This window comes from Pipra filicauda, unplaced genomic scaffold (genome assembly GCF_003945595.2).
Source record: "Pipra filicauda isolate LSUMZ 115617 unplaced genomic scaffold, ASM394559v2 scaffold12_size5214236_pilon, whole genome shotgun sequence".
Lineage (NCBI taxonomy): Eukaryota > Metazoa > Chordata > Aves > Passeriformes > Pipridae > Pipra > Pipra filicauda.
The window spans coordinates 1995205-2009180 of record NW_024103763.1 but is presented as its reverse complement, the minus strand read 5'-3'; the positions used below and the strand labels follow the sequence as shown (position 1 = coordinate 2009180).

Genomic DNA, 13976 nt, shown 5'->3' with positions numbered 1-13976 from the left:
GTTACCACAAAGAAAATTTCCTTAATTTGCACTGTGAAAATGACAACTCTGATCAGAGAAAACTTGATTTTAAAAGGTAAGTAGGTTTATATTTGTAGAGCTGCAGATAATCACTCTGCCTACACCTTTAGCTCACAATAACATATGAATATGCCTATGGCCCTGGTCAAAAAAAAAAAGAAGTCAAAATATTAGCGTCAAAACTAGACCCAAGGCACGCTTCCAGCCCATCACTACACGGGGAGACACTATGCACTGCTAGTATAGCACTTTCATTACAGCAGCTAAGCCAAAGCTTTTAAAAAGATAGATTGTTTCAAGTAAATTCTCACATACTTCCCAACATCAGCACTCTAGCCTCATTTCTGGGGTTGGAAATTACACTACCTGGAAAGAAAATACTCCAGTTCAGGAGGTACATTGAAGTAGCCATATCCACTCACTTCAGACACACTAGCTTATGTGTAAAATAAAAAGCAGTCTGTGCAAACAAACTGCACACCCTGATGTTTGTACTACTCCTGGCTATGGATAAGGTGCTGTAAGTTGAAATTATAAAAAGAAAATGAAAGCAATCACCGTATAAATCACCTGTCTGTTTTTCCCCAAGCAGGTTTATTTGCCCTTGACAATATAAAATAGATGTTAGAACTCTGACAGATATTCTGCAGGAAGGTATATTTTGCAATTTTCTTCAAATGAGCTTTGTGATCTAATAAGTATTTTTCAGTTCAAAGTTTACAGAGTTATATGGAAATAGAGGGTGGTTTTGATTCCTTTGGAGCCAATAGGAATTTTGTCACTAACTCTGGAAGAAGCAGAAATGCAACTTTCTTAGCATGGAGAAACTTGGGGAGCTGTTTTACCTTAATTTTTCAACCTTATATAACAGCTTTCTCACCTAAAAGCAGGGTATATTCAGCTCCCAGTGTTCCTGTGGTAATAAAGGTCATTTTAAAGATCAGACCCTTTACAACTGAACCCCTTATCTGCTATAGAGGAGAGTCTGGTGAGTTTCTATATGCAGCACATTATTTTTAATGTGTATATAGTACATCAGTGTATATACACATCTTGATGTGTATATAGTACATCAGTGGTCTCTATGGGATGAGCAGGCCCTGCTGAGCAAGGATGGGGAAGGGCAGCAAAAATCTCTGCTAGGATGCTCCCATTCTACAGCTTTCAATGGTGCTTTAAGGAGCAGAGTCTTCAGACACCAGTGTTACGTGGCTGCCCACACTGTCACCACTGCTGATTTCACCTGGGTTACTTCAGAAGTGGGATTGTTTCCCACTGCCTCACCTTCTGGAAATGTTTAATTAAATGATAAAAAGATAGAGTTTGGTCTTTTTTTTTTTTCAGCTAGGCAGGTAGGGCATTCTCCTGACCTTTCTCATATTTTCAGAAAAGAATTAATGGAGAAAATATGCATTTCTAGAGTTTCTAGAATTGCAACATATGCCACAACCTCCAGAAAAGAAGTACTGCAGAGAACTTAAGTTCCCGTAGGCCATTTGTGTTTTTCCATATGTTGAAATTCTCATCTACAAAGACAGACAAGAGAATAAATAGGCATAGCTAAGACATCAGAAGCAAAAGTGTTCAGGGCATTTCCAAAGTCAAAAAGCGCAGTTAGAGGGCAGCTAAACAATCCTAATGGCCATTGCTCCTCACGAGAATGTCCTTCCTGCTTACTCAAATGCAGTGGTTCTGTTATCAAGATGATACCAAACTGTCCGACCTGGCTCAGGACAGTGCTATGCACAATGGGCACTTTAGAAGCACTCAGAAAGTGCTGGAAACTGCGGTCCCATGAGGCCACTGCTGTCAATCACTGCAGTAAATAAATCTTTTTACTCTTAATTGTTTGGGTTTCTCTTAGAAACAAATATTTACCAGCTTCTGATTTGCACAGTTTTCCAAAGGTCACAAGTGCCATCTGCAAGGGGAGCCAAGCTATTCAACTTTAAACTATTTAACCTTGGCTTCCTGCACAAGCCTACAGTGCCATAAAAGCAGGCATCACTATCTGACTTATGTGTAAGGATGGAGGGGTAAAGTTCTTCTCCACTTGGCCCATTTCAGCATGTTATTTTTAAAAGCTTATGTATTCAGTGATGAAAATAGACACCTTCATTCTGCTTATCCTTTTGGAAGGGTTTGATGTGTTGGATGCTAATCATTTTCTTATTTAAAAGGTATAGATGGAGTTAAGAGGAAAGAATTTTCCTGTAGTTGTTATTAGTGGTAAAAGTTGGTACTAAGAATAAAAAAGTTTCAGGTTTTCCAAAACTGCTATAGTCCTTCAACATCCCCTACACAACTACACCTACCTGTAGCTGCAGAAAAGCTTCAACTCATCTTAGCTACTAGTCTCATCTCAACTTCCTAAGACTAATCAGACAATAAATGCTTTGTCATGATTTCTTATGCCTACCCTTCACTTCATCATGACTGAAAATCCAAATCAGGAGAATCGCTGGGGAAGCTATAATCCAATTTTGTGCCTTGATTATTTTCATCCTCTTTTCATTTGAATGACATAATTTCTAGTTACACCAATCACCTGCATACTCATCTGTTTGAAAATGAGCTTGTGAAGATAGTAAAATGTATGCTGACCTACACTTTCTGCCTGGTGCAGTGGTTTTGGGTTTGACTTTTAAACTTTTAGTCATTTATCCTCTTCCTTTTTTCCCTTGTTTTGATTTTGGTCTGTTCTCCAGTGGAGAAGGTGAAGCTTCACATGACTGGAAACTACTAGTTCTTCTGACTGGGATCCTTTAGCTCTTGCTTGGGTTCAGCAAGAACCAGCTCACTTTCTTTCAAGACTCATTATTTTTGTCATCTGACCTAGAAAAATCACAACAGACCAAGGTCCCCACTTCAGAGCCCCTTTCATGTAGGTCAGTCATGTCCTGCGAATTATAGGGTTTGCTTTCTCACCTCTGGGATGGAAATTGATAGAGTTGGCCTAATTTTCTCACGTGATTGCTCTAGTGAGTGTCGTATGTTTCCTGAACAGACATAAAGTGTGATATCACAGATATATACTACATTTATGCAGGCCAATAATAACAACTTTAAATTGAGAAAGAGTTTCTGACAGTAAAGATAACAAAAGGCTAGGATAGGTTGCCTAGGGAGATTGTGAGGTTGCCATCACTTATGACATCATGTTTAAAGTGTGCTGTGAAGAGTATATTCCTTACGAATCTGCCTGGAGTTAGGCTTGGAGGCAAGAAGATGAATTAGATGGTGTTTTAAATCTCTCTGAGGGCTGTACTCAAGGATCTTCCGCTCCTAGTAAGTATTCAATCACAAAGTCTTCTGAACAAAGTCCTCAGGGCTTGGTGATTCACACAGGTGATTTTCTAAATGGAGGTGCTTTGCTGAAAAACAAAAGCCTTAAACAGGAAAAAGCTTGGGATACATGGTAGTGTGTGATGCTTTGGAGCCGCCATAATTACTCTGATTGCAAAATTTACTAAGTATGTCAGTAATATGAAAATGTACAGGACTAAGGGCATGCAAAGTGCCTGCCTTAAAGCACTGCCTCTCTTCACAGGAAGAGCCTTTGGAAGGTCATCGCCCAACATCACTGGTGTTTAAAAAGCTGCCGTCCCAGGGATGTCATGACTTGAGCACTTCTGCTGAGATCAATCCATAAAGAATGCATTTTTTTACAACTGACTGGAGTAGTATGGAAATTAACTCTACCATTGCTGATGTCAGAGCTGGTTTTTTCTTTTTTTTTCTTCTCTGCCTGACATAAAGATAAATAAAATGGGTAGCTTTCTATCTGAGATTAAATTAGTAGAGAAGAAATAGTTCTCGTTCTGAATATTAGTAATTTGCATTTCTGAATGTCACTTTCCTTTGGTTGTTTTTCCTTGAAGAGATGGAGCAAAGTATGTAAAATATCAGTAAGCAAAAAAAAATCAATAAGCAAGACTCTAACAGCAGTCGTATTCTTCTGTCTGATTCATCCTGTCCCATACCAAGCCAATAGAGGTGCAGGAGGGAGACCCCCTTGAGGAGCTGGAAGCTGCCCTTGGTAAAGGTTTGACAGATGATGCAACACCAGTGTGACTGCTGGGACACAATGAGCCAAATTCTGGAGGAATAATGCCTCCACATTGATATACATGTGCATTTCCTGAAATAACCATGCCATCCTGCAACGCAAAATCACCTCCTCAATGTGCTGGTTCACTTGCTGCTCAAGCAGGACAGAATTAATTCAAACACGGTCACAATAAAGAAGCCCTCAGAGGGATGGGACAGTCCTAGATTTGTGGGGAAGGACTAGAAATCCTGTGTTTTTTCCCCATAGGTGTGAGGAGCTCCCTGAAGGACATCAGGGCAGGAAGCCTTGACCAAGCAGGCTGGATGGGGGCAATCACAGGAGACACCAGGCTGTCAGAGCTTGGGCCCTGATGGAGGTAAGGGGAGGGAAGGAGAGACACCCAGTCCTCTCCCCCTCCCTGCCTGGGGATTAATCAAGCTCCTCTAGAGGTCATGATGTGCTGGGGCTCTTTTCCAGGTGGAGGTTGGTGGTCCATGAGCTTTATACATGGTGCAAAACAGCACAGCTTCATCTGCATCTGCAGATGACTTGGCCACTGGGTTTTGATCAGGAACGTGGCTGATTTCAGCTGCCTTGCTGGACACGTGGCATAGGCAGAGGATGTTCCTCTCCACCCAAGGGATAGGGAAGAGCCCAGATGTCCCATCTGTATTAGGACTATATGAATTTGATGCCGAATGAATTTTCTCAACTATCTGGTGTCATCCAGTGTTATTCTCCCAATCTCTGCAAAGCTCTTACCCATTGCACTCACTTGATTGCTCTTATTTTGGTCAGTAGCATTTTATTTGAGAAACAGTCAAAGTAGGGAATTAAGAGGTGGCCTCATTTAGAGGAGATAGTGCCTGAGTCACTGGGATGCCATTCAGGCATGAGGACAGACTGTGAAGGCTTTCGGATCACATGTGTTCATGACATTTAGCAGAGGTGGGTGACCTCATAGGAGATTATCTGAGAGACCTAAACTGGCCATAAAAAATGGCATTGGAGGCCTTCATTTATCCTCACTAACCTTCAGCAATAAAAACAGAGGATGAGCACATGGATGTGCATGCAGGAAGTATGCAAGAAGTGCTAAGAACATTGTGAAAGCCAGATGGCTGGTAAGCCATACCCCAGCTCCAGTGACACATGGCTGTCATGGAAAGAGGGAGGAGGGGGACACTATGTGTTTCACAGGGCAGAGGGCTTTATTTGCTTTTTTGTGTGAGTGCATTTGCTACCTGTCTGTGCAATGAGACATTTAAGGATTTGTGCTCCTTTACTAGTTTCTGTAGGAAAGCACAAATCTGGATATTCTCCAGACCCTCCTAATTCTAGGTACAGCCACCAGACCAGGGCCAGACTTGTCAGCAACTGTGACAGCCACCAGCAACATTGTGAAGCAGAGCCCTATTTATTCAAACCCCACCGCTTCTTCCATCACTCATCCAGCATCTCCAAATCAGCACTTCAGCACACACCAGGACTGTTGGTGGGGAGCAAGGAGCAAGATGGTTTTCCTAAGTTCAGTAACAATAAGAATACAAAGGGTCTTAAGGTTTTTCCTCAAGTCTTTGGCCTTCTCTAAGCATTTGTCATGGTTCAGTCCATCACATACCTTTCACCAGCCTGCTCGTGTCAGGGCTTGGATTATCAGTCTCCCTTTAGAAGAGAGATCTGTTATGACCAATTACAACCCTGCAAATGATCAACTAGGAAAGTTTTAAATGAAGATGATGAACCACTGTATTAGATGAAGATTACTCTCAATAGAAACTATTGCAGTACCTGTAAAAAACATTTACTATGGATGCAGCATCTGTAAGACAAATCTAATTCCAGTTTCACTAAAAATACAGCAAAAGGTTAGATCACTTTTCACAGCATGACATCCAGACAGAATCAAATTTAATTAGTTACCAGACAAGATTTACCATCCTCCAGTGCTTATGAAACCCACAGTTGGTATCAGGGCCAGAACATTCTCACTTCGCTATTGCACTTGCAGTTAGTCACCAGTCTTCTGTAGGATGTCTTTGAAAACATTCACCTCATAGATTACTGCAAAGTAACATAGTGGGAAGCACAATATATGAATAGGTGTGCTTATTTTATTAGTGGCTTCAGACTGCTTCCAGACACAGGAAAACTGGATTTTGCCAGGTTCAACTAATCTTATATCCAACCCTTAGTTTTTTGTCTCTAGAAAACATTTTATCTTGGGACTGCAGTACTTTTTGAGGACTGAAGAGCTGGATTTAGAGAGAGTTTTCTTTCTAGTTATTCATGCACCAGTAGAACTAGGCAGCTCATATACCAAAATCAGGATTTTTTTTGCCAAGCGTATTACTTAATCTGCAAAAACTCAAATTAAATATGCACACATTAGAAAAACTGAAACTTAGTCACAAGGGCAAAAGAAAACTGTTTCAATATTTTGCCCCGAAGCTAAAGAAAAGATACAACTCTTTTCCTTGGAAAGCCTTCTGTGATTCTCTTCTCTCAACATCAATTTCTTATAATAAAAAACAGCCAGAATTTCATTACGTCTTCTCATAAATAATTTATTGAGTGCACGAAACAAGAGATAAATAAAAGGACCTTCTTTATCACCCTTGTGATTGCACTGAGCACAGTCCTGGTGAGATGCCATTGAACTCAATGAACTGTGCCTCCAGACTTTGATTTTGGGTATTCAGATGCATGAACACAGTTGCATGTAGCTGCAGATGTTTTACTCATACATACTCATACATTTAGTAAAGCAATACAGTAGAGCCTCACTTTTACTAGTTTGTTTTTTTTTACTACTTGCTTTTATTACTAGCTTACACCACCAGAGAAAAGGCAGAATTGCCAGTTTAGTTCTATAATTCAAGTTAATGCATAAATCCAAGCCTCCAGAGTTTTAAGGCGACACTATTTGTCTTAGAAATGCAGAAGCAATATAATCTTTTAATTGAAAGTGATTAAACCAGAGTAACCAATGGAAATTCATTCAAATTCACTGAAATTTGTAGGTACCAGTAATTTTTATTATACCTTTATCTTTACCTCTGAGCTAAATGTGTTTGGATTATTTCTGTGCGGATGATCAGAAAAATCATTAGAATGTGTTTTTGTTCATTGGCAAACAATTAAAAGCCTCTTCCCAAATGTGTTGGGATCTTGCTATCTCATCAGACTAAACCTTTGCTGTGGGCACCGCATGACAACTATTTCTGTTTTTCTAACAGAACATGTTGCCACCACACAGTTGATCTGTTTCTCTTGATTAAAGAAATCTCTTTTTTGGCATTAGGACAAAAAGAACCCACAACTGGGTGTGTTATATGCACACACCTTATATGCACAGTGCTTGATGACACAGGGACAGTACTTTCCCTTTGATTTACTGTCACATCAGCACCATATGGAGACCAGAGCACAGGGGTGATGGTGAAATCCAGCTTTATTTCACGGGTTCCCCATTAAGCAGGTTAGGGGTTATGGGATGGAGGGGAGTTTCTCTCTCTCTGGTTCAGTTGTGATAACTATTTATTTTGATACAACCATTCACCGGGCTCCACTGTCTGGGGGTGGTCATGTATCATCTCATTATTGAGGTGTTAGTACATACCTGTCAGTGAGTTTGGCTCAAACTGATAAAAGTTGCCATGTAACCACATGAAATATGCATGATTTTAGCATAATCTGATGTTATATGTTTCTGTGCTCATGCTTCATTGTAAGACCTCAATCCTTCCCTAAATGTGTGCCAAAATCTAACATCTGGGAGACAGAATTTCCCATGCTAGAAGTAATATGCAGAGTTGCTTGGGCCATCTTTTGTTGGTCTGTGTATGCCCTACAGTCAGACCCTTTAATAAGGCTTAAATAAAAAATAACATCACTATCATATGATGGTTCAGACCAGTTGTAAAGAATTTGCTAGCTGAGACACAGAGAGCCCTCATAGCCTCCATTTTTTCTAGTACTTAATTGCTAATTTCTTGTTTTATTAAGGATTTCTTGTAGTCCTAATATCTAACTCAGGGTTCTCACTGATCTCCAATCCCCATTAGCTGTCAGCTTCAAGAGAGTCTAAAATTATTTTATATTTTGAATTTTCATTTAAAACAAAGACGAAGTTCAGAAAAAATATTCTTTGTCTCTGCCTGGTCCCTCCCCAGTATTAAAATGTTTCAGTGGCCCCTGGTGGTACCTCTCCATTTGGGAACAAGAAGTTGAAACCTGGCAAAAGAACAACACTTCTCTGTCAGGGATGGTTTTTTTTCTTTCACCTACACATTCAGATGTGATGACTGGGATGTGGTCCCAGCTCTCCCCATCTCCTGGAATTTACACCATGAAGTTTCCTATCTATGAAAGGAGAGGGGAAATGAGGCTTTACCTTTCAGCTGTTCTCTGAAATGATAATTTTTAAAGTGACTAAAGAATAATAAAAGCTGAGGCCTTGACTCATGCTTTTGGATAAAGGGATTGTGTGTTTTCTCCTTTTTATCATTTCCATGCTGGCAGGACCAATGTAGTTCAATATCAGTGACTGATAATGCAGTGTTGGGGGAAGTTGTTAGTTTTTTGATTGAATAATTAATTGAATAAATAATTGAATGTTAATCTTATTGGTATATAAATGAAAGATGCTCCTGATGCATTCCATCTCTTTACACTTCCATTTCAACCTGTCTTTCAGGGATGTTCACCTCCAAGGAATGCATTAAGGGAAATCAACCATGAGCACATCACGATGAAGTAGGAGAGTAACCAATTGGTATTGCATATTCAAAGTAAAAAATACAAGAATGTCCTTTTAATTGAGCTGCAATGAGTAGAGCTCCTCTCTAATTTCCTGTACAAAAGATTGAAAATATGTGAAAACTTAAAATTCAAAAATATTATCTGTTTGCTTTTGTGTTACTGATGAGGCAACAAAACTTAAATTGATGCCATAAGTAATATTCACCTTGAAACCTGTTTTCTAACCAGAATGATTATCATTATTTTATTTGAATAAACAAGAGCCAGGCAGAGAGTTTCAGAGCATGTAGAATAGTTTCAATCAACATTAAAGAATATTATCAAAAACCAGCTCCTTATATCCCTTTGCAGTAAATAACATGAGAGACCAAGGAGACACAGTGTATTAAATTTCTCTAACCATAAGATCTTATTTCCAAAAATAGAATATGCATTGAACAGTCTTTTTTTATTTACAGTCCATATAAAACAAGAGTCAAGGATTAATTATTCTATGTAAGAATTGCTGTGATAACACACGAATTTTGCCCAGCATCCATATTCCAGTGTCCTCTTTGTATTTGGGCTTTTCAAGATAATGATCCTTCAACCTATATTCATGAGCATATTCCATCAAAGCTAGATGACTTGTTTATTTGAATAAATGTTGCAGGTTTTCTCTCAGCTAACTCCATCTTGTATTTTCATTGTATAAAGTAAAGGTGATGCGTAAGTATCAGAACATCAGTGCATTTTAGATTCTCAAGAAAAAGAAACACTTTGGCTCTACAACAAAAGAAGAATTTTGCTAAACTCACCAGAAAGACCATCCCTTTTAATATTTTCATTTCCTTTATTACACATGATACATGATTCCTCTTCTATAACCAGGAGTACACAACAGGAAATGAGATGTTACACTCCTCAGTCATTCTGCATTTTGTCAAATAATTTTAAAACTCTGTCCACATTGACATTTTTCAAAAAGAAAGAAACCAAGTTAATTGCAAATAGTATTATATTTCTAGAAAGTATTTATTCTACTTTTGTTCCAACTTCAAGTTACACTATTCCCTGTTCTCAGGTCAAAATCATTCCTGTACATATACACATTCATTGCTAGTTGCTGTGGTCTGTTTTATTTCAGCAGTACTTTCCTATGTTAAACAAAATGGACAACAAGAAAGTGTTGATATAAATGTACAAAGAGGATGCTTCCTATGGGATACTGAACAGTTAGGAAGTTCATAGTCTTCATACAAATATATAAAAAATTTCAAATTATCTCCATTCCTTGGAATCCATTCGATTTCACTTGTCAGACCTGTGTGACAAACACAAAACCAGAAATTAATCATTATCCAAGCACTCACGTGTATTTTCAGACCATGCAGAAAAGCACCTGTAAGTTGTGAAGGGGAGTACGCTCCCCATACCTGCAATTTTGCTCTCACTGACTGTACTTGTTTACAACCAAGCTCAGGGAATACAAATCTTTGTGATCCAGTAGATTTTTCCATCTACTCTCCAAATCTGATGAAACTTCATCACTCTGTTAAGAGCTCAGGCCTTTAAAGCATCAATTTATAAAAATCAAAATTTTACCTGTAAATTCTCTTCACTGATAAGCATATATGTATATGGGGGGTTTTTTAACTGCTTTGGTTATCCTCTTCTCTTGCCTTCTCTTTCTGCCCATTCGAGTCCTTATTGGTAAGTAAGGCTCAGTCTTTGTCTACTCTCCAAACTGAACAGTCTTGGGGATTTTCAGTCTCTCTTCTTTTGGTAGTTTATATGTTCCTGTAACTACTTTTGTCCCAGCTCCTTTCCTCCCCTATTTCTACTTTAATTCTCATGACCGAACTGCACTGAGGACAGTATTCTAGACATAGTAGCAAACTATTTTCTGTGTCGTTTGCATAAATCCCACTAGAGTTAATGTATTTATTTATCTAAAGCAAGGTTGAGGGCAGGGTGGGGGGACTGCTTAGCTGCTGTCTGGGGAATGATCAGCAATCTCCTTTGACCTATCTGCAGTGACTCTTTCCTGCATAGTCACAGCTAATCTGAAGCCAAGAATAGGGCCTATTTCTGTTCTCTTTGAAGTTAAGAGATACCAGTGTTTGCTGTTGATATTGGTGGTTCCAGACAGTGCAATATTGAGTAAAATAGGTTTTATAATTAACTTTCAAAAGGTCAGCATATATGTTTAATCAGCTAAGATATAAGTATTTGAGGTGGAGGAATATCTCTATTTTTGGTAAATTTTATTGAACTCATGAACTTTTAACATATGCTTAGAAAATAGAGGAAAAAGTCACAGGACAGAGAAAAAAATGACAAAATTCTATATCTCGTGATGTGTTACATAAAGTGAGTTTTTGTTGTGCTCCTGAATATGTGTAGGCTCTGCACATCTGAACAAATACTGGAGGGACATTCAGAAGGCTGAGATTTCTTAGCTTTCAGAAGAAGCACTTCCTTGGAGAAGAGAGGTGCTATTAACAGAAACCTTGCATTACTTACACTGACTGCTTGAATGTGTTGTCAACTTTTGAATAAAGAAGTCAACAGTTAATTAACTTGTCCTGAAAAACAGTGAAGGGGTGTCATTGTCTGCAGTGAAGAGGTCAAAAAACCACATGTAGAGCTACTAGCACGCTCTGTGGGCATTGGCAATCAAACAATGTGGCTGTCTCATAGCCAGATTCAGTAAGGCAGTGCACTCTTCTGTTTCAGCTGAAATTTCCTTCCAGTCAGGTAATCCTAGGTAACAAAATCCAACTTTAAGGCTGTGTTTGATGGCTCCCTGGGATATGCATGCACGTGTAATCCTGTCCTATGTAATTACTGCCTGCCTACACACATCCTCCAAGTGCTTCAGCATTCAGGATTATTCTCCTTTCTCTTTCAAACTGTTCTGTGCCTGTTCCTGAATAAAACAGGGCGGCTGTTTTCAAGTGGTGTGTGGATAAAACATTGTTGACTATAATTGAACTCAAGTGCTCAAGCCTGGGATTGGGAGAAAGAGTGTTCAGGGCACAGCAGGCTCATCTGAGCATAGCGGGGTCCTTGGTGTCACAAGTGTTTTCTGATCCTTCTGCTGAAATAGGCCACTGGTAGTTTCTGCCTCCAAATACATTGTAGGCAGTTTTGTGTCATGATGGGCAGCTGTAATTTTGCATTCTGGTTTTTAGGATTACATGATTTTTTTTTGATACCTTTCTAAAAGATTCAGCATCTTAAATGGTAAGGCTGTGTTTTCTGCTGGCGTCCTCCTGGATAAGGCATCTGTCCTGCATGGGAGCTCCATGCTTATCTTCTCCAAGCAGTTTAGCCTTTCCTTATTTCCTGAGTTCCTAATGCCAACTGTCCTGTGCTGTGCACATCAAGCCCCCAAGGATCTCAGTAATGCAAAGAAGAGTACAAAGCCCTTGTGTACAAAGAAGATAGAGACAGACTTTGCTCACTGGTGCCCAGTGACAGGGCAGGAGACAACAGGCACAAAGTGAAATACAGGGAATTTCATCTAAATAGTAAACAAAACTTTTTTTACCATCAGATTGGTCAAACACTGGCACAGGTTGCCCAGAAAGGTTGTGGAGACTGCATCCTTAGAGATATTCAAAACCCAACTGGATGTGGCTCTGAGTAAAGACTGTCCTGAGCAGGGAGTTGGACTGAATGGTCTCCAGAGGTTCTCTCAAGGCTCAGGCAGTCTGTAAGTCTGGGAAGAGCCTTTGTCTGTTCCAGGGGAAGCTATCCTCCACTCGCAAGGGCCATGGAAGATTCGTGGGCCAGGTACAAGGTCCCTGCTTGCCCCTGCTTAGCTGTGGAACTGCCAGAGAGTTTACCAACTAAAACAACAAGGTGTTATATAATGTCTTACCATGTTGCTAACAATCCAAGTAATCTGGCTGCTGGAATTACTTTCAGCTACATGCTCCCTTTTTTCAAATACTCCTTTGTCCCTCCTTTGTTTCCTCATAGTTCCCAAACTTTTCACACCCAAATCCCAGTGAAATTAATATTAATATCACTGAATACCTTTATGACCTCAGAGCTGAAAGGTCCCAACTGGCATCACATCCCAGCCAGTGGAGCAAGCACCTTTCTTGTTTCCCCATCCCATGACACAGGTCTCTCACTAGGCATTGAACCCCCCAAAAGATCTGCTGTGTGATGTGTGTCCAGTTCTTCCAGCCTCAACTCAGTCATAGCAGTTCTAGCCAAAGGACTTTTGGTCTTCCAGGAGGCCATGTGCCTACAGGACTAGTTAGTTAGCAGAGGGAGCAAAAAAAAAAAAAACCAAAATACCTATAGCTCCCTAGAACTCTGCTACTTGCCATCCAAATGCAGAAGAAATCAAATTGCCATGATGATAAACCCTGCCCCAGTGCTCAGGGGCCGAGGAAAATCAAGCCCACTGTTCTCAAATTTTGTCTAAAGCATGCTGTTTGCAAGCAGTGCTATTTTAACACCTGGTAATAATATTATCTTTCTCTCAGGTATACTCTCTGGTTGCTTATAATTGCTACCTGAACTCCCTTTGCAGTCACTGGACCCTCTATTATCTCCCTGTGATGCTCCAACCCACTCAGACCTCCCACTGGCCGGCTCCAATTCTTTCTGTCCCAGCTCCCAAAAGCAGGTTATTTTTAGAGTGCAAGCTCCTCCAGAGATCAATGGGAGTCCATAAACTCAAAAATAGGTTGCTTATGGTACATTAATAATCCTCACAGTTATGTTCTCTGCTGGTTCTTTCAGCTGCTGCAGTTCTTACCTACCAGCCTCCCTTGCCACTCCAATCATCTTATACCGAACAACCCTCGGCCATTTTAAAGAAAGCAGAAAAGAATATACTTGAGAGCAACTGCTTAAATGTTGTCCTGATTAAGGATGGATATAAGCACATGCTTAGAAGCACTTTTGAATCATGGAATTAGAGGGGTTTTCAGCCCTCAAGACCTTTTCCATTCCTTGAGTGAGAATCTGAAGTGCTATGATTGCAGTTGGTAGGATGCCAGTGTTACCTTCTGGAACAAAAAAGATTGGATGCCTGAGGTTTCTAGCCAGAGGAAAAAGCAATGGCTACATTTATGTAAGAAATTATTTAATTTATGTGCTATTCAACTTCAAAAATAAATGTAAATAAATAAAT

At 39.7% G+C, this 13976-nt stretch overlaps 1 protein-coding gene and 1 long non-coding RNA gene across 2 annotated transcripts in view; one reads left to right on the top strand and one right to left on the bottom strand.

The window, feature by feature from the left end:
* The first annotated feature begins 3227 nt into the window (after window positions 1-3227).
* LOC113993177 lies at window positions 3228-8896 on the top strand. The gene is made up of 3 exons (XR_003542516.2): window positions 3228-3369; window positions 4340-4448; window positions 8772-8896. It is a non-coding gene; the product is annotated as an uncharacterized LOC113993177 (long non-coding RNA).
* Window positions 8897-9697: 801 nt separating this feature from the next.
* Window positions 9698-13976, bottom strand: part of SMPX (small muscle protein X-linked) — a 53499-nt gene continuing 49220 nt past the window's right edge. Inside the window, exon 5 of the mRNA XM_039377904.1 lies at window positions 9698-10139. The gene's annotated coding sequence lies outside the window, so the exon portion shown is untranslated. The remainder of the gene's footprint in view (window positions 10140-13976) is intronic.